We start from the raw sequence: 24,692 nt of genomic DNA on the forward strand, positions 1-24,692 counted from the left end.
GAGGGCAGTCCAGAAGTCACAGCTGGATGGGGGACACAGTGGGATGCGTGTCCCCTAGCTTGCCTGCACAGTTAGATACCGTCGTCTTCCACAGGGGTGAGGGCATCATGTGGGGGGGAAGGACCAGGCACCGCAGGGACATGAGGGCGAAGGGTAGGCGTCGTGGGTGCAGGGATGGAGGACTCCACCACAGGGGGTGGGGCAGGGTCAAAGGTGGAGGCCAGGATCTCGCTGCACACCTTAGCAAGGTCCTCCAGAGACTCCCCTGCACCCGAAGGAAACACAGGCCCCAAGGAGGGGGGGGGGGGTCAGAGGGATGGGTCACAGCGCCACTGGGGGAGGGTGTAGACAGGGTGGGGGACTCAACCACCCTGACCGGGGACTCCCTTGACCGCTTGCGGGGTGGTGTCACTGTGGGACTCAGGGACAGAGCAGCCATGAAGGAGTCTTTGTGTGATATGTGGCCAGGAGAGCTGAGGGGAGGGGATTTGGAGGGAGTGGATTGTGTGGAATGCGGACTCCCACTCTGGCTGCGTGTCTTACGTTTGCCCCCCGACCCAGTGGGTGTGCCTACTTCACCCTGTGTGTGCGTGCCAGGAGGTGTGCGGGTGACCTTCCCTGCTGGTGTGGTGCCTGTGTCCGTCGTGGTGGGTGCATGCTGACGTCTGGGTGTACGTGGGACAGGCATGGGAGTGGGAAGTGTGGATGGGGCAGGGGTAGGGCGTTGGATGAAGCGCTGCAGGAGACCCACTGCTGCAGTCAGTGTCGAGTCTATCGACCTCAGCAAGCTGCCTTGGTCAGCCTGCGATGAGTGAATGCCCTCCAAGTATGCCTCCATGTTGTTGAGGACCTGGCTGTGGCCATGGAGGACATTAAGGATCGCAGCCTGACCAATCTGCAACTGCCGCTGGATGTCCACAGACTCGGCATTGGCGGCAGCAGTGGAGACAGGGGCAGGGGGTGCGGTGCCTGGCAGGAAGGAGACATGTGGTGACCGGGCACGTGGGGAAGGGACACGAGCAAGTGGGAGGCAGCTGATGGCAATGGAGGGGGCGGGGTGCGATGTTGTGCCGCTGTCAGCTGGTGGTGCAGCCTCCGCCCACTCGGAGAGATCATCCTCGGACCCGTCCGCTTCATATTCGGTGGTGCCAGTGGACAGGTCCTCGGCCTCACTCTCCTCCGCCTCTGTACCACTCAATGTGCCAGCCACAATGTCAACGCTGGCACTGGTGCTCGGTCCCTCCGCTCCGTCTGTGCTCATGTCTCCCTCCGTGTCCCCCGACGATGCTGTGGGCAAGGTGAAGAGACAGCAATTAATCACACACCTGTATACATATGTCACATGAGTCCAATCTACATAGGTTACAGTGCATAGCCTGAAAAGAAAGATCAGTAACATCTACAAAACAAGGTACAGATGTAGGGCATGCAACACACAGTTGGTTGAGCCACCATGCCAATGAAAATCCATGGAGAGCATGACACAATAGCAAATGGCATGAAATGGAGTTTGACATAGAAGCCAGGCCCTGGGGACAATCCAGCACTGCATCTGCACCACACAGCGGTGCCGACAATAGGGATGAGGAGGGACCAAATCCATGAACTTGAGGCACATGCTGCATAGGTAATACTGAAAACATGCCCACCATGACTGGCTCACTGCACCTTGAGTGTATGTCCAGACAAACATCACACACAGGCCAGACCTAGCAAGGATAATTCTGGTTCTGACATGTAGGCTTGGCCCGCACCAACCACCCCCTACATGAGACAATTTGTTGAGACACAGGTGGCACTTACATCTCTTAGTCTGGGTGAAATACACAGGGGCTGCATGAATGCAAGATTGGACGCCAAATACCCAAGGTGCGCCTGTCCAAATAATCATGACCAAATGGCCATCATCAGATGATTGTAACAAGACACACAGGCACTGGCCACTGTGACTATGAAAAAGGAAAATCAGGTCAGGCTGTACAGTGGACACTTGTACTACATTTCACGTCAATATACATGGTGCCAGGGGACAATGGCACAGAGCACAACCTATGCTGGACTCAGCATCAGTGCCAACTGACATGGAACCCACATGTACTGAACTGGACAGGGCACAGCCAAGGTCCCCAAACCTGTTACACACCACCCCCACACATGATGCTACAGGCATAGTTCATGTGGAGAAAGCGCCAGCCTACATTACCTTGTGTAGGAGTGACTACACACAGACCAGGGAACACATTGCAAGGAGGGGAAGGGAGGCAGGAGAGCACAGCTATTCTGTGGGTAACTGGATCTGCACAGCACCTTTAAACCCTGGCAGTGTATCCATGCAACTGTGCACTTCCAAATGCTGGTGAAACACAACAAACACACATATACCTACCCCCTTCCTGCTGCTGCATCTCCTGTAAGCGCCTCTCCAAGTCTGGAAATACCACCGGCAGCACACGCTTGTGGATGTGGGTCAGTCGGCGGTGCCCGCGGTTCTTATGGCTCTCAGGTGAGTCCCCCAGCAGGACCCGTGCGATCCTCCGCGTCCAGCACCGGATATCCTGCCAGCGTTTCCTCACCTGGGACAGGCGCCGCTTCCGACCATCCGCACTCCTCACGACGCTGACGGCGGTCAGCCATATCTGCTCCTTGGCAGAGGCGCATACCTGTGAGGATGAACAAGTGACACTACATCAATACACCTGGCACATGTCACAGAGACACATATTAGAACACATTTGCTGTTTACAACAAGGCATAGTATGCATCCAACGCATTGCACCTTTGTCATAGGGACATGATCCTCTGGGGAAGGGCAAAAGCAGTACGTGCCATTGAAAGGACACAGGTGGAATGAGGGCAACTACACAATCAATGATCCAGGCTCACACTGTGCATCACAAGCTACACCAGGATAATGTGCAGCACCTCTAAGCAGTCACATGCCACAGGCCACTGACGCTACCGCTGCAGAGTACACAGACACACACAGGCACAGGACATTCACCTGCCATTGCCAAATGCAGCGACACACCTCACTCTGCACATGTGACACTAGACGGGGGGGGGGCTCACAGGTGTGGGGCTGGCTCTGCACGTCAGACACACAGCACTGCTCCCTGCTCACATCACATGGCCAGGGTATATCCATCCCTCATGCAGCTGGGGTGCTGCACTCCACATATGCACCCACCCACATGACAGGGGACTTACACACACACCGATGTCCAGGGTACGAACACATCATGTGGACACTCTCAGCACAGGTACACAGAACGAACACACATCTATGGGTACAGTCACCTGTCACACTGGGCTGACCACAGAATCACATGAGGACTGTAGAGGCTACATTCCCAGGAGGACAAGACAGGCAGAATGTGGCATGCACCATGCAGTGATTGTCACAGTAAACACCATGCTAGTGAGGACGGCAGACATGCACCACAGCATGCTCTGGCTGTGAGACATCAGGCATTCCCCCCCCTGGGACCCCCCCTACAGTACATAGCATGTGTGTCACACCTGGACACAATGGCAGAAGTCACAGTCACAAAAAGGGACACAGTCTGTGCTAGTGGACTCTGCACTCACCTGATAACCTGCTCGCCCATACAGCATGGGGTACTGTGGGAGGATCACATCCAGCAAAGCCAGGTTCTCCTCCAGGGTGAATGGCTGTGACCTCTCCACAGCCCTTGACATGGTTGCAGGCAATCAGTAGCAGCAGCTGGGTTGTGGAATACAAAGATGTGCAGGCAAGGGCTCCCTCATGGGACCTGGCTGCCTTATATCTGCCTTGCTGGCCTGTTTCATGCACAGGAGTACAGAGTGATTGGTCACTCACATTTGCATCCTATGTTTCCTCCAATCCCTTCAAACCTAGCAGTCTGTGGGTTCTTAATGTGTTTTTTTCTTGAGCATGATGTCAACTCCAGAACCACATTGCAACAAAGTAGATTCATTCCTACTGACTTCTGCTGTGCACCTTCTGGAAAAAATTCAAACTTCAAACTTGGTCTCCATGACAACCAGCATGCATGTAGGCCTTTATACTTGTCCCTCATGTGTCCCCTATGTAATTTTGAGCTTCACACACAGGTACGGTGCGTTCCGGGGCCCTAGGGCACCCCAAATGCATAGCAACGGGCCGTACAGGCGTGTGTACGCTCCGTACCACTATGGGTGTCCTCGCGTATGCGTACTCATGGTGGTACGGACCGTACACACGCCTGTACGCTCACTATCACCATGAGTACGCATACGCGAGATCACCCATAGTGAGACAGGCCGCACTGAGCGTACAGGCGTGTGTACGCTCCGTACCACTATGGGTGTTCTCGCGTATGCATACCCATAGTGATAGTGAGCGTACAGGCGTGTGTACGGTCCGTACCACCATGAGTACGCAGACGCGAGAACACCCATAGTGAGACGGAGCCGCGTGTGTACGCTCCGTCTTACTATGGGTGTTCTCGCGTACACACGCCTGTACGCTCACTATCACTATGAGTGCGCATACGTGAGAACACCCATAGTGAGACGGAGCGTACACACGCGTGTACGGCCCGTCTCACTATGGGTGATCTCGCGTATGCGTACTCATGGTGGTACGGACCGTACACACGCCTGTACGCTCACTATTACTATGAGTACGCATACGCGAGAACACCCATAGTGGTACGGAGCGTACACACGCCTGTACGCTCAGTACGGCCCGTCTCACTATGGGTGATCTCGCGTATGCATACTCATGGTGGTACGGACCGTACACACGCCTGTACGCTCACTATCACTATGAGTACGCATACGCGAGAACACCCATAGTGAGACGGAGCGTACACGCGTGCGTACGCTCACTATCCCTAGGGGTACACATACGGCAGCACTTCCATAGTGATACGGGAACGTACACAGGCCCTTTTTGCGATAGTATGGTGCTTTTCACACGTCACAGTGGTGACAGGCAGCACACAGGAAGGAATAGGGCTGACATACTTGTCCATGGATGGACATCAAGGCATTGTCTGGGCAGTACTACATGTGTGGGGCACAGGTGTGAAAGGCTGTGATGTGGCACATTACTCCTGAGTCGAGAACGCACCAGATGTATGATGAGATGTGTACACATGTAATGTGTGACGGTGCAATGTGTGCCAGGCATGCCCTTGATTCCTTTGACATGTGTGCATGTCGTACTGCACACTTGGGATGAGCGTCACTGGCATGGCACGGACAACAACACACGCAAGTGTCCCCTGAGGCCCGGTACAGGGGTTACCACACCTGACATGTCACTACCCAAGGTGCACGATGTGACTATGTCATGTATGTGTGGGGGGTTCCCATTAGGTTGATGTTGGAGTTCCCTCAAAAGCAGCAGCTGTTGCAGCAACCAACATGTGTCTGTGTGTCGATGGACATGGCACACTGTTCCGCACACCATGCCACATGTGATATTGGATGTGAGGTGCGTATGTATGCATGGGACATGGAGTAGCGTAACAAGGACATGTCTGCATCCTCTCTATGAATGTGTGGTGAGTCATGACATGTACACCTTCATGGCAAGGTGTGTGGGCTGTCCTAGTGTAATGTCATGTGACCTGTGGCTCTAGTGTTCCGCTACCAGTCTCTGCAATCGACATCCTACTTCTGCTGATGTGTGGATGTATGTCACTCCTGTGTTGCGTCTGGCTGTTCACTTACACTGGGACACAGCTAATCCCATGCCATGGCATGTGGAGGTTCACAATCTCCGTTTGTAGCTGGGTCTTGGTAGGGGTGTCACCTGGCAGCCATACGTGTCCAGGGCATGTGGCACATACCTGACTCCGTATGTAGCATATGTGTATTGACAGATTAACATGTGCTCAGTACAAATGAATTGTTGTTGTGGTGCACTCACTCTTCCTTGTCACTTCCAAATTACTGCAGAGCACCGCCACTTCCCCGAGCAATTCCGGACTTGGCTGACATGCGGGAGAATGACTGTATCCGGTGCTACCGCTTCCCCCAACGGTTGATTCTGGAGTTGACGGCGAGACTGGCACCACACCTGCAACCGCTGCACAGGTATCCTACGGCACTGACACCCAAGCTGAAGGTAATGGCAGCCCTACATTTTCTTGCCACGGGTACCTTTCAAAATACCATAGCTTATGTTGGTGGCATGTCCCAGAGCATGTTCTGCCGTGTGCTGCATGATTTCTTAGAGGCCATGTTGATTCACCTGGATGACTTCATCCATTTCCCAACCCCTGCAATGTTGACTGGGGTCAAGCATGGATTCTATGCCCTGGGAGGGATGCCCCATGTCATTGGGTCCATAGATGGGACACATGTGGCTTTGGTACCACCACAGGCACAGGAGGTAGCGTACAGGAATCGCAAGCACTACCACTCCATCAATGCCCTTGTGGTGTGTCTGTCCAACATGGTGATTTCACATGTCTGTGCTCGTTTTCCAGGATCAGCACACGATGCCTACATCATGAGGCGTAGCAGGATGCCTGAAATGATGACGCAGCTGCGCAACGAACGTGCATGTGTTGTTGGTGGGTACAGTCTGTCTGTCCTGTATTTTGCGTAGACTTCCAGCACGACCGCTTCTCCTGTCCTACTTATGTCCATGTGGTTTCCATGTAGGGGACGCTGGCTATCCCAACATGCCATGGCTGATCACACCTCTCCGCAACCCCATCACACCGGCCCAGCTCCGCTACAACACCGCCCATGGCCGGACAAGGCGAGTGATAGAGAGGACGTTTGGCCTCCTGAAGAGCCGATTCCGATGCCTCCACAAGACCGGCGGCGCGCTCCCATATGCCCCGGCGAAGGTCTGCAAAATCTTCATGGTCTGCTGCATGCTGCACAACATGGCAGTTGAGAAAGCTGTGCCACTCATCCTGGATCAAGATGATCAGGACCATCCACCCGTGGAGGACGAAGGGCTTGGCAATGGGGCTAGTGATGTGGAGGACGTGGTTCCACAAGAGGACATCCGGACTCGGCTCATACGCGACTTCTTTGCTTAGTGGTGAGTACCAGTGTCTGTGTGTGCACGCATTGGTCCCCGTGTGGCATGTGTTGCGATGTGTGTGTCCATCTGCATGTATGCCACGTGAGTCAGAGGTGTGTGTGGATGTTTCACTGGAGTGATGGTGGCAGTGATGTGTATTTCCCCAGTCATAATTGTGACCTGGCATGTTGTCATCCTTATATGTGTCGAGTACATGCACATGCAAGTGGTTGTGCTTTTTGGGGCTGACTTCTTGTGTGTCTCTCATCCCCAGGTACTTGCGCATGCCGTCTGCTGGTTGCATTGTTGTGGCACTGCTATTCCTCATGGACACGTCATTGTGTGCTGACTCAGCGTTACACGCTCGGACTAGTTTGGAAGTCTCCTTAGGGTAAGGGATGCATCAGGGGTGTATTGGGTGTGGCAGTTGTTTACGATGTGTGCACACTGCCCCTGTCGATGTTTGGTTCCTCTGCAGACATGTCGCATCACCATGGAACACATTACATGCAGCTGGGTACACCTGACTAGATGGTCAGACTTGTTGACAGTCATCAGTGATGGGATCGTGGAATGTGATGATGGCATCAATGTGTGTTACACTGCCCTCGGACACATACGGTTTGCCTTGGCTTTACATGCTGTGGGACTTCCACATCAGCGGATCAATGGTGTATGGCAGTCTCTCCATGAGCAGCAGGGGGTGTTTAGCTGTTAGCCGACACTTGTGTGCCAGTTCCATGGCTATCAGGCATTTGTGCTGCAGAAGGGGGTTCCAGTGTTGGACCCACATGTGACTCCACATGACCCGTTCATGTGTACTCTGAGTTGCCTCTGCAATCCCGAATACATGACTAATAAAGGTGTCCCTATGCCTCCAAGGTGCCTCTTCTCAGTCAATGCTGGTGTGTTGCCACGGTGCATCCGGCATGTCTGGCATGGTTTTCCGTGATAGTGGCTATGTGTCTATGTGTAGAGTAGCAAGATGCAAGCTGTTTGTGTGGGATTAGACTCTGTATTGTGCATGTAGTCAATGACTGTGTGGGTATTGTGACATGTGCCATCCCCATGCATCCAACGTTGGCCAGGCCACCATTCACTGCATCCACCTGACTCAAGCTTGCAGGACATGGTTCTGCCACCTGTCCACACGTACCTGGGTGCCCCCCAGGACACTCCACATGATCCCTGACCTCTGCGCATGGCTGTCGCTGTACTCAATATGTCTGTCGGCACGGTTGTGCGGCCACCCCCTCAGCTGGTTGGGCCCATCACGGGTGTGTATGGTGCTCCATGTCTGTCTTGCCTAATACAATGTGACCCATGTGTGTCCTGTGCCAGACTCAGGCCCCAGGGTGTGGATGGTTGAAGTCAAATGAGAACTCAGGCATAGTTAGACTTTACAAGACACATGCAAGGTAATAATGCAATCAGTAGGCATCTTCTCTTTATGGTGTGACTTTTTATTTTGGTTGGGGTAGGGGGGGGCTTTGACATGAGGGGCTTTGCGGGTGTGTGGAATCCAAAGTTCACTAGGGGAGTTGGTGTCCTTGCCATTGTAAATCCTCAGAGTCCATGCCACAGTCTTTGTCAACATTGGTCAGACAGTGACCAGCAAGTCCATGAGGCAGAGAATGTCTTTTGCTGCTGTGCTGCTGTTGCTCCAGTGGGCCAGGTGCCAGGCCAGGTGTCCTGGGAGATGGTGCTGTTGCGCCGACCCTCACGGTCTGTTCCGTGGACGACCCGCCCTCCTGAGGGGACCCTCAGAAGCAGGCCGTGACGATGTTTGGGATGCTCCGTCGGATGTCTCCTCCTCCTCCTCATCCTTCCCTGTGGGTGGTGATGTTCTACGCCTGCTGGCACAGGGAGGGTTGCCCATATTGTCGGCCATCCGACGGAGTGTACTGTGAATTCCCGTGAACACCGTCACAAGCTCAGCCTGTCTGTCCTCCATCCTCCGTTGGTGTTGCAGTAGACAGGCATGTTGCTCCGCATGTTGCTGGGCCTGCTGGGTCTTGATCCCCTCGAGGATGGACACAACCTGGGCCATGCCGGTGGTGTCCTGCCGGTATGTGTCCAGGATGTTTCGGACATGGGAATATACCGGTTCCGCAGCCAACTGGTCAGGCTCGCGCCTCTGCCGTCCTCCACTCCCGCCACCCCTCCCCACTTGCACCTGGCCTGCCGTTGTGGGCACATCGGGTCTCCGGGACCCCTGAGGGGTGGCATTTGCGTTGCCGCCTGCCTCCTCCTGGGTGCCCGGGACACCGTGTCCCTCCTGGCCAGCCTGGCTGCATTGTGGTAGTGGGGCAGGGATCCTGGGTGTCTCCTGGGATGTGGCAGGAGTGGGGGTGGTGGTTGGCCCAGTTGTACCTGACGCAGGTGCTGCAGGTCGTTGGACACCAGAGGGGCCAGGTTGGTCGGGGGCGGGTTCGTCCACAGAGTGGTGAGAGTCGTCGCTGCCGGTGGCTCCGTCATCCCGCCGAGCCGGGTCCTGTGAGTCTTCCCCCCCAGTGTTGGGGGGTGATCCACGACGTTGACCTGTGTGTGAGAGAGACAATGTTAATTTTGTTCCATGCAACATCCATGTGTCATTGTTGTCAAAGTTGGCACATTTCCTCTGGGAAATTGGATTTGTCTTGCATTCCACTCACAGTGCACTTGTACATGGGGAGGTCCCTTGGCCACAGCTTTTGCGACATTACCTATGTGTGGCACAGTCTTAGTTGCTGCGTCAATTGTGACTGCAGTCAGCAGTGGAGTGGGCAGGTGTGGCGAGCCATGCATTGGCGCCTTTCGTGTTGCACTGTACGTGGGCACATGGAGTGGTTCCACACACTTAGATAATGCAGGTAGCTGTCGTTGTGCTCGTGCACAGGTTGTGACATGGCCCTGTGTTTTGCCATGGAGAAGAGGGGGGGTTCTGGCACTGGCCACCCTTGTCTACATGCACGCAGTCCACCTGCTGATGAGCAGACATTCCCACACCCCACAAGGCTGATTTGCTCTCCCTGTGTGTCCCTTTCTCGCTCCCTCTGTCAGCCTCCTCCCTCTGTCCGTCTCCCTCAGTCTCCCTTTCTCCCTCCCTCTGTCACCCTCCTCCCTCCCTCTGTCTGTCTCCCTGTGTCCACCTCTGTCTCCCTCCCTCTCTGTCCCCCTCTCCCTCCCTCTGTGTGTCAACCTCTGTCACCTCAGCCCTGCTTCCTGGGCACACACTGTTAGCAGATCTTTGAATGGCCCTTGGATTGTTGATGTGAGTTTGTTTGTGATCTCCAGGCACCCATTGGGTGTAGTGTGTGTGTCTGCACTGCTGCTGTGGTGGTGTGTGCTGCCACTCTTTCACAGTGTTGGCTGTTCATTGGCTGCTGTCATGTGCAAGAACGTGCCGTCACCCCCATGTGTTGATGCAAGGCGTCCGCCATTTGCTGGCGAGTCTTTCCTGTGTGGGGACACACTGTTTGTCTGGCTGTGACCTAGGCCATATGGCCAGAGGGCATTGTTGTATGCTTCTGATTTGCACTATGTGATTTTTTGGGCCCACACTCCCGCCATCTGGCTTACTGTGTCATGTGTTGGTGTTTTCTGTGGCCTGTGACTGACATTGTCCAGCTGGGTGCATGGGGCATGGTGGCACCAGTGGCATGTGCGTGTTCATGGAGTGTGGTTGAGTCATGCGATGGTTTGGGGTGGTTGCGTGCCTGTTTGTGAGTTTTGTTGTGGATGACGTTCCCCCCATGTGAGGTGAGTTGTTTGTGTACTCACCCGGGTCTCGGAGTCCTTCTAATCCGTCCACTGCCACCACCGGCAGTATGGCCATCACCCTCTCCTCCCAGGGATGGTATTCTACGCGTCTGCGGGGCGGCCCTCCTCCAGTGACGTTGGCCTGGTTGTGGTCGTCGGTCATTTTGGCTCGGACCCTCCTCCGCAGATCGTACCACCTGGCTTGGCATTCATGCCTGGTCCTTCTGGTGTCCGCAACAGCATTCACAGCATCGACGATGGTCTGCCACATGGCTGTTTTTTCTGAAATGCTGGTCTGTCTGACCAATGTTCCAAAGAGGTGTGGCTCAACTCTGAGGATTTCATCGACAAGGACCTCCAACTCTCGGCTAGTGAACTTTGGATTCTTGTTAGTGGGCATGGTGAGGGGTGTGGGTGTGGATGGTGGGGGGGTGGTGTGGATGGTTGTGGGTGTGTGGGTGTGGTTGTTTGGGTGTGTGTGTGAATGTGATGTGGGGGTGTGTGTGTGAAGGTGTGCAAGTGTAAGGTGTGGTGAAGCTTCTAGTATGGTGCTGTGGGTTGTCTGGCAGCAGTGAGTCTGTTGCAAAGGCTCATGGTTTGTGTGTGTGGTCCCTTTTTATTGGTCCATTGGTGGGTGTGGCTGTGTTTGAACTTTGGGTGGGTGTGTTATAAGGAGTGGTTGTGTTTTGGGCCTCTGTTTTGGATTTTGGCAGTTGCAGGTCAGTGAATGTGTTGTTTTTGAGCTTGTTGGACATGTTTAGTGGCTTTGTGCCATTCAAATGGTGTATTCTTGTGTTGTTTTGCTTTGTCCTGGTTGTGTACGTGCGTTTTTAACGTGTGTACGGTGTGTACTTCGGGCATTTTGTTGTACAGTGCTGTCCTTGTGTCTGGCTTGGTATGACTCGTACATGCGCGATGTTGTGTGAAGGTGCTGGTGTTGGGGCCTGGGGTACGCTCCATAGGTCCGCGGGTGAGGGTATGGTTCGTACATACACGGGGGGTACGACACGTACACGGGTGGGGGTACGACTCGAACGTACACGGGTGTACATACACGGGTGTGGTACGACTCGAACGTACACGGGTGTACATACACGGGTGGGGGTGCGAATCGAACGTACACGGGTGTACATACACGGGTGGGGGTACGACTCGAACGTACACGGGTGTACATACACGGGGGGTGCGACACGTACACGGGTGTACATACACGGGGGGTGCGACACGTACATGGGTGTACATACACGGGTGGGGGTACGACTCGAACGTACACGGGTGTACATACACGGGGGGTACGACACGTACACGGGTGTACATACACGGGGGTGCGACACGTACACGGGTGTACATACACGGGTGGGGGTACGACTCGAACGTACATGGGTGTACATACACGGGGGGTACGACACGTACACGGGTGTACATACACGGGGGGTGCGACACGTACACGGGTGTACATACACGGGGGTGCGACACGTACACGGGTGTACATACACGGGTGGGGGTACGACTCGAACGTACACGGGTGTGGTACAACTCGAACGTACACGGGTGTACATACACGGGTGGGGGTACGACTCGAACGTACACGGGTGTGGTACGACTCGAACGTACACGGGTGTACATACACGGGTGGGGGTGCGACTCGAACGTACACGGGTGTACATACACGGGTGGGGGAGCGACTCGAACGTACACGGGTGTACATACACGGGTGGGATTACGACTCGAACGTACACGGGTGTACATACACGGGGGTACGACACATACACGGGTGTATATACATGGGTGGGGGGTACGACTCGAACGCACGGGGGCTGGGGGTGTGTTTGGCGCGTATGCGGGCACATGTCGCCATGGTTGCTATGGGAGTTCGTTGCGGACGGTGTTTTTTCCATACGGTTGTGAGATCGGACGCACGGGATGGATCATGATTCCGCGGTCGGACTTCACTTTTCACATTTGTACGGTAAATCGTCCGGGGACGTGTCGGACACGTTTTCCGACCCGAGGACGTGTGGGGAACTATTCCCAATGCGATTCGTATGGTCTTTTTCCCATGCGAATCGTAATTGGCAGTTTGTACGGCACTTGTACGATTCGTACGGTAAAAAGACGGGATACGAGTCGTACGGGGAAATTTTTTACCGGATCGTAATTGCCACCAGAATAGGGTTAAACTAGATATCCTGAAATTGAACTCTGATGAGGGCAGGTTGGGTCTGTCTGATTTGCAGCTGTACTATATGGCTGAGCTAATACAATATGCCGCGTTATGCTGCACTGAGCATGTTAATGGGGAGAAACGGCTCATGGCCGGACTGGTGGAGGAGGAGGCCATTCCCAATCACCTGATGAGTAGCGCCGAGGTGCCATAGAACTGCCCATGTGCAGCGCAGCGCAACAGGTGGCCAGGGTATGGGAAATGGCGGTGAATCGCGTACTGTGAAAGGCTCCATATGCTCCACTGCTCCCTCATTGGTGGTTGAATACCTTTCTGCGCATACCGTTGCTGATGGACCTGTCTCAATGGATGAAGGGTGAGTATTTTGGAGTGGGGGATCTCTACTTCAACAGCTCTTTTATTGCGATGGATGAGGCTACCCTTCTGTACCAGGTGGGAGCAGGCCAGTTTTTGCAATATGCCAAACTCTCCCTCACGGTCAGGGAAATTTGGATGGACTTCCCAGCAGAGCCGGATGAGCCGCTAATGCTCACCACAATATTAGCCCCCTGATCTAGTAGGGGCATCATCTCCTGTTTGGACGCGGCACTGAAGAGGGAAAGACGGATAGACATAGCCAATTGCAACATTTGAAATGTGGATTGAAGGAACAGATGGCGAGTGGAAACACTCGCAAGCCTAGGTGAAGAAAACGGCTAGCAGCGCCCATTTTAAGCTAATGCAGATCTTTTATCTGCACCACACTTATCTTATGCCGCAGCGCCTGCATAGGATCTTTCTGGCCTGGTTGGAGGACTGCTCTAGGTGTGACAGGATCCCAGTTCACTTCCTGCATATGACATGGGGATGTCACAGGTTAGGGGATTACTGGGCAAGGCTACACCAGGTTTGAGCTGACAGTATGGCACTGTATTCTTGGCCTCCTACTGACCCCCACAAAGGGAAGGAAGATGAGGCATAGATTTTCCTTGCTTTGGACTGGTATTGGCTTGGCAACTGTGAGTATTTGGGTGCACTATTTGATAAGGCTCTGGGGCCTTATTGTGGAGTACACTCGCAAATACCATCTTGGGTCTGGTCCGTCTTGTTTACTTAACCTTAGCTCAACCCTGGGTAGCTGTGGCTGCGAGCAGGAACACTTGGCAAAGGAAGTTAGGGGCATATTTACTAAGAAGTGATGGAGTGCGGCATTAGCCTCCATGGCTTAACGCCGCACTCTGACAGTTCAGAAAAGCAGGGCTGCACCATACTTACCACAATATGGTGCAGCCCTGCATTCCCCCCTACGCTGGTGCTAAATTTAACAGCCTAGCGCCAACGCAGACACCCTTGCACCAAGCGTTGAGGGGAAGATTGATTGTTTATGTGCAGGAAGGTCTTCCTTCCTGCACATAAGCAATGACGTTTTACTATTTCTATTTGTGCTGCACAACGCAGCACACATGGAAACAAGCAAAAATGAGGATAAATTAAACATTTCTCTTCATTTTGCCAGGTTAAGACCAGGTTTTCCGTGGTCTAAATTTGGCGCTGCTTCCTATTTCCGCCTCCCTTGTAAATAGGGGGCTGCATTGAAATCAATGGGTGTTGCGGTGGAACGCCCACCGCAACACCCCTTGCCCACCCCTTTCACGCTAAGTGTAGCGTGAAATGGTGCCTAACAAGGCAGCTCTAAGCCACGTTAAGTGGCTTAACACTACCTTGTAAATAAGGCAAATCCCCTATCGCCACTACAACATCCCAAAAAGTGACGTGGAGGCAATAGGGGCTTGTAAATATGCCCATTAGTGTAAAGCATTTAACAGGACCAAATACGATAAAAGTAAGATACACAACAAGAAAAAGACACTGCAACAATTCATAAAAATAGGGCGTATTTTATGAATTATTTTTACTTTTTTATCACCTTTAAATGCAACTTCAAACTAAAATTGGTCAACAAAAAGTTTGTAAACTTTTCAAAAGTTGGAAAGAGTTAACAAAAGTACTACAGCCCGGGTTGGGTGTCCAAATTTGGCAGGAAAAAGGTCGAGGGGGGCAGAGAGGATACTTTGGACAGTTACCTGGCCTCCAGAGTGCTTTAAGGAAAGTTCCAAACTTTACAGGAGGACCATCATAGACATCAGTGGAATGATCCTAAGGATAGATACAAAGATGCTCAAAGGATGCTCCAGTTGAGGTGCTGTCGATGTGGGTTCTTTGTGGTGGTTCCTCTGTCCATGGGTAACATGGAGCACCTTTGGCCAAAGAGATTGGGGTGCCTCGAAATCCTCTCCATTGCAGTAGTGGGCCGGCCAATGCTGGTCTACTGGTCTCCTTGCACCACAATTGGGGTAAAATCCTTAAGTGTGGGCTAGTATACCTTGGGTATAACAAATCTTCGATAGCACTCCCAGGTCCGGCAGACATGGGTGCAACTTTTGGCTATCTCTGATTTGTCTTTTTGTGCATCCATTGCGACTGGTAGCGTCAAAACTTCTGCAGTGGCTACTAACTTGCGGGTTTGGGCTTCTTCAGCTCTTGTGTCCCTGGAGCTAATTTCGGGGGATCAGCTAACTGATCCTTGGAGTCACTACTGTTGGTTAGGGCTGGGAATCAACTTTTCCCGGAGCTGCAGGCACAGTCCAAACTTTGCTTACCCACTGTACAGCGAGTCAACAAGCATGCAGAACATGACTTAGAGTTTTGGAGTGAGATGCTGGAATGGCTAGTGGGTGAGGTGCAGGAGGAGAGCTGCCACAGCCCTGTGCTCTCTGGGGCTAGTGCAGAGTCCGGTTCACTGACAGAATATTGACACCTAAAATATCCCAAAACCACAATATCAGGTTCTAAATATCGATGTAAAAAAATATCAACATCATATATTTATAAGGGTAAGTACAAAAATATCTGGGAAAAAATATCGATGTAAAAAATATAGTTGTACAAAATATCGTTTCTTATATATATATCCAACAAAAGCGTTGTCTTTGAATTCTTGAAAAACAACACACCGTGGCCACGAAATCCTACAGCGTGATTTTTAATGCAAAGTCACTCCAAGCATTTTGGAGTGTCCGCTCCTTGTTCGCGAGTATATATATATATATATATATATATATATATATATATATATATATATATATATATATATATATATATATATTCACTGAAAAAAACATAGGTTTCAGGGACGTTATAGTTAGAAATTAGCATTTAAAAAACCTTAGACAGTCACTGAAAAAAACTACAGGTTTCAGGGATGACATGCCCAAAGCACCACTCTTGACATTCAGGAGAGCGAGAACATTGCGCGATGACTTAGTACAGAGCCACTGAAATAAAGAGAGGACAACATCACCGTTTGGAAAATCACAGGGTTTTATCCATGTCTCAAATGCAGGGCTGTAAAAACAGTAAGAAGACCACTCACTATAAAGTTCCTGGTCTACAATATCCCAAAAAGATTAATAAGTTAATGAACTGTAACACCTGTTTCACTGTCCACTGTCTGGTCTGCCCTTGTGGCCTGCGTTACATAGGGAGTACCATACACCCCACAAAGGTACGCATTTTAGAACACATGAGGGCCATTAATAATAATGATGTATCGTATCCAGTGGCAAGACACTTTGAATCATTCCATCAGAGCAACAGGGATCTGTTGAGCCTCTTCTGTCTGGATCATGTACCATTGAATGTCAGAGGGGGTGACAGACAGCTACAGTTGAGAAGACTTGAATCCAGATACATTATTGATATCCAGACCAAGATGCCACTTGGCCTGAATAGTGGGGAAGAGTTGGCTGTCCACCTGTAGCTGAAATCTGTGTGTATGGAGCTTCTGTTTTCTGTTATAATGTGTTTATTAGACATATGATTTTCAACACATGGCAGTATTTAAATACCCATCCAGGGTGAAATGAGAAGGTTAAAATCTCTGTTAACCATTATGAATGCCCATACAGGGCGTGATATGTATTGAAAGCAAGTATGATTGTGCATGTTTAATAATGACTGCCATTTCGGACTGAAGTAAGTCCTATGTTGATGTCTATGACATAAGTAAAGTATTTATGTCCATTGAAAGTCGACGCCGCTTGCAATTGACAAAGGCGGTAGCCGAAACGCGTTTTGCTGTGAATTTGTCCTGTTAATAAAATCTGGACACTGTTCCCGTGAGCGCTGGTGTATTTATGTACCTGGAGCTTTGACTGCACGTGGTATCCGTCACCGCGTTGAAAGCACCCGACCGCGAGTGAAGGGACTGAGACGGAAAGTTGAGCTGGATATATATATATATATATATATATATATATATATATATTCACTGAAAAAAACATAGGTTTCAGGGACGTTATAGTTAGAAATTAGCATTTAAAAAACCTTAGAAAGTCACTGAAAAAAACCACAGGTTTCAGGGATGTTTATAGTTAGTTAGACATTTCACTCGTACAAAACCAGAGAAATTCAGCCATTATAGTTAGTTGAGCTAACTATAACTCACACCCCCAAAATGCACTGCTGATGACATCACATATTACATCATTCATGACATGGTCAGTGACATCACTGATGACATCTCAAATGACATCACTGATGCAATCACTGATGGCATCACCCATGTGATAATCTAATGCACCTCCTCATACCCTAATATAACCTTTGATACACCCACTCTAAAATACAGACTACCATTTTTGAAACCATAGACACACCAATACCAGTTTACACACCCACTAACTCATTCCTAGGTCTACACACACGTCCACTCATTCACCCATGCAGTCACTCATACATGCAGTCACTCATCAATACAGAACTATCATATGCACTCATACACCTATACAGACACTCACACACCACCACTCATCCATACAGTTACCCAAACACCTAGTCAGTCATGCAAAGAATCAATCACACTCCAATTTTCTCACCTATACAGTTATACACACAACACCTCACTTATTTCTACAGATACTAAAATATACTTACTCTCTTATACAATCACTGATACAAGCACACACTCATCCATACAGCCACTCTCACAATCACTCACTCTCACATATAGTCATTTATGTACTCCAACACTCACATATACTGCCTTTCATATATGTAGTTACTCACACATGTAACACTGAGACATCTATTCACTCACCAACACACCCATACACAAACTTACCCACCCACACAGCCCTTCACATATGCAGTCTTGAACCCATACACCCATTGAATTACCCACTCACACATCTATGCACAGAGTCACATACCCCCCACCTACCCACACAGACACTCAGGCACCCATAAAGATACTCAGACAACCAATCAATAACCCATATAGACACGCATGTAGCTACTCACCAACCCATGCAGCTGCTTACAGACCAACTGAGAGACTGATACAGACATTCACACAGTTTAGTCACTAGCCCATGCATTCAGTAAGATACGTTTAATCACTCACTCATACAGTCAGTCACGCAAATACCAAATCATCTACTCAGACACTTATACACCCACTCATTCTTCAATACACCTTAGCATATATATATATATATATATATATATATATTCACTTAAAAAATCACCCCGCGATTTTTTGAAAAAAATTAAAATGTTTTTTTCTGCCTTCGGGGTCCTTCAGGGACCCCCTGACAAAGGCTAGGGGGTCAGGAACTCTCTACCCTGCCCCCTTTTCACGTCCAATTCGTCCAAACTTGCCCACATTTAGAGGTGCACAAAGGCAGGCGGACCCAAATATAAGAAGAGTCCTTTATTCAGCAACACAAGTTTGGACGAATTTATACCGGCCAGTCCAGGTCGGAGAGGTAGCACACCCTATGATGGAATGTGTGGACTGTGGGTTCGGATTCTCGAATCCGATACAGTGAGGCAGGTTTGCATGGATTACACAAGCATCACGTACTGAAGGGCTCCATTGGGAGTCTTTTGACTGTGAATATGTGGACAAGCAGAATCCATTACGGATACATTTTTAACAGGACTACGAATCCCATAAGCATCACAAAGCCCATTAGAGGGCGGTACAAAGCTATGAGGGACACGTGGTTTTCTGTTGCTGCTGGCGCATTCCCATGAGCAAGGAGCAGGAGCTCCGAAACACGTTGGGACATCAAAAAGGAAATGTTTCAGTGCGCCGCTTGTGTTGCTGAATAAAGGACTCTTCTTATATTTGGGTCCGCCTGCCTTTGTGCACCTCTAAATGTGGGCAAGTTTGGACGAATGTATATATATATATGTATGTATGTATTATGTATATTTATATATAGATAGTAGATAGATAGATAGATAGATAGATGTGGATTTGCAAATAACTAGAGACAGATAAAATGAACAAGCACCTAACCCCATTATTAGGTACGTGCCTCCACATACGGTAGGACTCGGCTTAGCGTATCAAATTAACTTACCCTTCTACAATTGGGAAGTGAGAGTGACTGGATTTAGGAATTCTAAACAGATCAAAACATTTGTCGGATGGTGCTAATGTAAGGTGAATGTTTTGACATTCGATCGTTTTTGGTCTTTGTTTTAAAGAATATACTTTTTCGTTCTATATTTTCACGTGGACCCAAGACATATATCATTGTAGTTGGTGCAACCAGATATTTAATATTTTCTACAGATTCTGTGGCAGAGGCATTAATTCCCTGAGCTCTTTTACTAGTTGTGTCTGCTGCCAAAATATACCTTCTGCTCGGATAGCTAAGTGGACTCTTGCATCAAAGGAAGCGTACTGCATCTGCTACAGAGATCTTGGGTTAGCCAGTCTCTGTTTTCCTTTCCGGTAAAATAGCTCAAGGGATTAATGCAGTTTAGTTAATGATCTATGTGTCTTAGGCAGGTTAGAGATTGATATTCTTGTCATATATTTTTGGGGAATAATGCGCTTCCAGATCCAATTCGGACCAAATATAATCTAGTTATGTTTAGACAAGCTATTAAATCTTGGCTTTTTAACCATTAACTTTTCTCTTTTTTTAGTTTAGGTTTGTTAAGATACTTCCTCAGCATCATTAGGTTTAGCATTAGTGTGCTCAGTGGATCCATGTTGCAGCTGCAGTATCGGTGTATGAACTGCAGGTCGCAGGTTTGTATTCAGATTTGGGCAACTTTTTCTGAGGATAATAAAAGGAGTATCATTGAGTTGGATAAAATTTAACATTTATTGCCAGGAGTAACAGATAATGTGTGTACCTATTATTTACAAGATTTAGAAATAGCAAAGATAATGATATAAGTGTCTATGGAACAATTTTTGATTATCTAAGCCAACGGTTCTTAAACTTTTGACTTCTGTGACCCGCATTGAATCCTTACTGAAATCAGGGGACCTCCACTGAGTAATTATTGGACGCTGGGGACCCCCAGCCTAGGCAATTTCTATGAATTGAGCTTTAAAACAATACACAAATATAACAAAAACAAGTATACACCTAACAAATGCTCACATATAGCATTTCTTCGTTTAATGCACAATCAAATGTAGAAAAAGGTTTCACATTTTCAATATTGCTTCTTTGTCTGTATATACTTTATTCATTTTAATGTAAGAGTTTTAAAATGTTGGAATTGTGTTTCATAGTCATGGACACTCTGAGTAGGCCTTCTGGACCCCCCAGGGTCCTCAGACCACAGGGTAAGAAACACTGATCTAAGCAATGCCATCCTACTTTCTTTTTTTCAGATATAATTTATGCTATTTCGATTTCTAACATGAAGATAGGATGCATTATAGCTGGCAACTATTTCTGCTGTATTAGTGGCTCTCCTATTATCATAAAAACAAAAGTTTATGTTCTGAATTTTTCTTTACACATTTGTTTGCCAAGTTTTCCTTTTTTGTCCAATTGTAAATATCTCCCAGGTGGTAACCCCATATGCCTGGTGAAATATGGGAGTGTTCCATGTACTTTCTGACCCTTAAATGCTATTATTCTCACATTTTTTTCTCGGGTGCAGTACACAACAGTTATTTTATGATTGTCATTATTGTATGCTTTATGCTATTGAGTCCGAATTTACTTCGACACCTTAATTTGCCTGTTGTGATTATGCCATGTTCTTAATTTTTGCATTTACTGGAATGATTATTAACCCCTTCCATGCTGCGCAAATTCCGCCGCTGTGCTGACGGAATCTTGCGCGGGCGTGGTCATGACGGAACGGTTCCGTCATGAGCACAGCTCAACCGTGGCTCATGACGGAACCGTTCCGTCATGAGCACCGAAGGGGTTAACTTGTAATAAACCCACTTAACTTTAGTTACAGATTCCTAGTGCTTATTGTGTGGCCAAATGGGTTAAAAGAACTTTAAATTGTCTATTTTGTGTCAACAAATATACCATACAGACTGATCATCATGACAATATTCACCTTAAAGAGGCATTAGACGATGTTGCTACATTTTATTTCCCTTGTCTCCACTACATCCACCGATACCACCACCCTTACCAAGTGAAAAGCATCCTGCCTCCTATTCTTCTAAACCTTTGTGTCTCTGGTCAGAACATGAAAGGGTCTGGAATCCAAGCAACTTTGTGTTTTCTATCTGTCCCCTCTGGAGACACGTTCCTTGGCTCTCCAATTCATGTACTTGTGCTTTCTCTTTCTTCACTGACATCTTCCTTGCCTCTGCAGTCAATGTGGCAGGAGTAGAGGACAGGAGATGTCATATTGGTGGTGTCACGTGCTGTAGCACTGCAGAGGTTTATCTCAGAAACAAAGGGAGCGGGACCTTGGACATTTTTCCACAGTCTTCTCCTGGCTGTATAGATGTGCCACAGCAGGGGAGTCACTTAATGAGACGGGCAAGTCTGAGGACCAGTGTCTGCATGCTGCACCCACATGATGTAGCCAATCTGCTAATGATTAAGGGCATGCTTTGGTGCTATTCTTAACTGGCATGAGCCTTCTCTCTGAGTTACCTCAAGGCACGGATGAATGAGGCCCTTAAAAACGTTATGACTTGGAAGGGGCAGAGAATGTGTTCAATCACCCAGCTGGGAAAGTTAGTGGTTACCATCCATTTTGGTAAGGTGTGGTATCTAGTGGGGATGCCACCATCCTAGAACCTGTTGAATAGAAAGCAGGTGCATTTTGGAAGACAGTCTAATCTATTATTAACTTTGCTTTGAGCACAAAACCCTAAAACACATATGTCTTGCAGAGCCTTGTGAAACAGTTTCAGAAGTTGGTCCTGGCTCTTCAAAAAAGTGAAGATTACAGAATTGATCTCTGACATGCCATTGTAGTTTACATTTCTGTCCAACTTCTCTTTTGACAACTGAAAGTATCTGCCCCGAATCAGGGAGCTACGAGGGTCAGTCAACGACAGATGTAGATGCAGAAGAGCTGCTGCAAAGAATTTCAGCCCAGTGCCCTCCAAAGACATATAATTCCTGATTGTGCCAGCTGAGGGAACAAGCATCTGTACCTGTGCAAGACCAAGTAGCAAATTTCGCCTCATCATGGCGCAGAGACACATCTGGCTTGGACATCATCAGGATAGGGTGCAAAATCAGATGCTGCTCCACTCATCCAGGGCTTAGGCGTCCAGACACTGTTACCAAGGGATGTTACCAAGCAACAGAAAATGAGTGCAGAGATCCAGATCTCCTGCAGAAAAGGCCATCATCCCGGGGCTACATTGAGAAAAACATAGGTTCCCTATAAACTGGAGAAGTCCCACTTGGATGTAATGGTGAATCTTAGGATATCATAACAAGGTCTTGGACAGATTGCAGACAGTGGAGGACAGGAAAGGCAAGTTATCTAATGCGGTTCCTAAAGAGGAGGCATCAGACTGGCTATGACTCTGGCTTTAATGAGAACTGCCAGCCTTTCTCACTCTGGTCCACTAGGATCACCCCATCTGAGATTCTGTGTCCACCACATTCTCAGGTTTTTATCTTCTCGTTTCAGATCTTAAATCATGCCTTTCATTTCACTGCCTCTCCATAAGTAATTGAGCCATTAAAAAGTGATTGCGCTTAAAATGCCCACAGTATGAAGGGCGTCATTTGTTTTAATTCCAGATGAATCCTTTAGCATTGTTATCTATGTTTAGATTAACTGCACTTTTTTGCATTCTTTGCACATTTCTAAAACATCAAATTTCTGTCACATTTAGATCAGCCAAAGAAGAATAGCCTCAGGTCTTCTTTAGAGTTCGGTAACTCTGGGGCTCCTGCTCACCAAACTCGCCGATCCCATGCTTCGTTTAGAGGGAGGTAAGCGCTCTGTTTACACCGGAAGAGTTTCTGCGGCCTCCACCAGTGATCTCTGACCTGGCGATCAATCCACATAGGGGCTGCCAGCTCACGTGACGGTCGCCTCACCCTTTAGAAGGCAGGGAAAGCATCACTTATTTTCCTGCCCGTGTCCTTCAAACATCAGGGGGGGGGGGGTACAGGGTGGCCCCTTCTTGCAAGGAGAAAACTTCCTGAGCGTTGTGTGATTTGGATTCTATTGAGAAAATATATTCCACATAGGAAGTTGATTTTCTCAATACAAAACTGCTCGCCTAGCGCTTTCAACATGGCTGCCATTTGGCAAACCTTCAGTGCGCAGCACAGAGATCCCCGGTAGGCATGCCGGGATCTCTAAATAGGGTCAAAGGTCCACTGCCAAGGATGGGAAGGCCGACGGCCAGTAGACGTTTGCAAGGCCCGAGTTTGGCAAAACTCCCGCAAAAAGTGGCACGTGTCCCCATCTGCCCTATTTAGGGAATAGAGAGGATGTGTCATCATCCGCTATTTGCCAATTGTTCTGCATTCGTCAAACTCGAAATAGGGCCAATAATCATTTTACTCCAAAATATTGCTCTCTTTTGCTACACATAAATTTAGTGAAACCATTCGAACAGTGGTGTTTGAAAATTAAATGAACAACACATGGAACAATCTGTTCACAACAATTATCTATAAATGCCTGACAAAATGCAACAAATAAGTTAACGGCAAATATAACCCATGTGTTGAAATGCTTTTAAAGAAGTTCATGAAGTGTCAATTCAATTTATTAGAACTGCACGTGCAATTTATTCGCAGGGAATTGAGTGTGGAACTCATTATGTTCTGAAGAGTCAAGACAAGGCCACTCGGGAGAGCAATTACTCAACTGTAGAGAATGCTTTAGATGTTGAAGAGCGATAGCTCACTGATACTGAATAAACACCGCAGCCATGGATGTTCAAACTATTCTGGTGTCCAGTTCAGCAAACCGGGGGCAGGCGGGTCAGTTGCGATACATTGTTTCTGGAATGTTCTTAGCTTCGGGTGTCGAAGAAATTAGAGCTCCATTTGTTATAGGGATTTACTAGAATCCCCTAAGAAAGATAATAACAGTGGGATAAAAAACACAGAGAGGGATCCGGTGCTTCACGAAACAAAATTTATTGGAAGTGGCCTAAGAATTATTGTTCATGGCCTAATAGTATAAGCAGCTAGGAGCCTGATTAAAAGTTTGTTGGACGGGTACTCTGTCACAAATATGATTTATTACAAGAGTATTATAATCCATGTCACTTGCTATAATCCGTCACACTTGTGACGAAGTCAGGCTCTAAGAAGTTATTTAAAATGCCCTGCGCTGTAACCCCTCCTATTTCAGCTTCAAACAAGCATTTAAATGCAATGGTCTCGGCATTGTTAAAGTTAGAGCTATTGGCATTGCTCATGACATTATTTTGTTTACCATCCACAAGAGGAGAAAGACATCTGGAACATGTCAGACACTCCCCTTAGATTT

The sequence above is a fragment of the Triturus cristatus genome, chromosome 6 (genome assembly GCF_964204655.1).
Source record: "Triturus cristatus chromosome 6, aTriCri1.1, whole genome shotgun sequence".
Taxonomy (NCBI): Eukaryota; Metazoa; Chordata; class Amphibia; order Caudata; family Salamandridae; genus Triturus; species Triturus cristatus.